The sequence below is a fragment of the Diachasma alloeum genome, unplaced genomic scaffold, assembly GCF_001412515.2.
Source record: "Diachasma alloeum isolate Michigan unplaced genomic scaffold, Dall2.0 Dall_scaffold_00340, whole genome shotgun sequence".
Lineage (NCBI taxonomy): Eukaryota > Metazoa > Arthropoda > Insecta > Hymenoptera > Braconidae > Diachasma > Diachasma alloeum.
The window spans coordinates 367,664-368,004 of record NW_021680479.1 but is presented as its reverse complement, the minus strand read 5'-3'; positions in this window follow the sequence as shown (position 1 = coordinate 368,004).

Below are 341 nucleotides of genomic sequence, written 5' to 3'. Positions count from 1 at the left end.
CCCCCCCTCGCTCCGCGCCCCCTCGCACCGCCGTTCGCCTTTTTTACGCAAGTTGCTGCTGCTGTTGTGTACCCTCTCCTCTCGTTTATTTTTCTTCTCCATTTTTTACCCTTTACTCTGGATATTCTTTTTGTTTCACTCCTGAGCGAAAACCAGGATCTCTTTTTACCGCTCTGTCTCGCTCTATCTGCAGTGCTACCTCCCTTGGCTGCGCGCGGTACCCACCACACCTGCATAGATTTTTCTATTCGCGATCGCCGAGAGTATCCAGGCAGCTGTGCCCGCCCCAACTCTTCTCTTCTCTTCTCTTTTCGTTTCGCTGGGCAGGGGAGGGCGAGGGG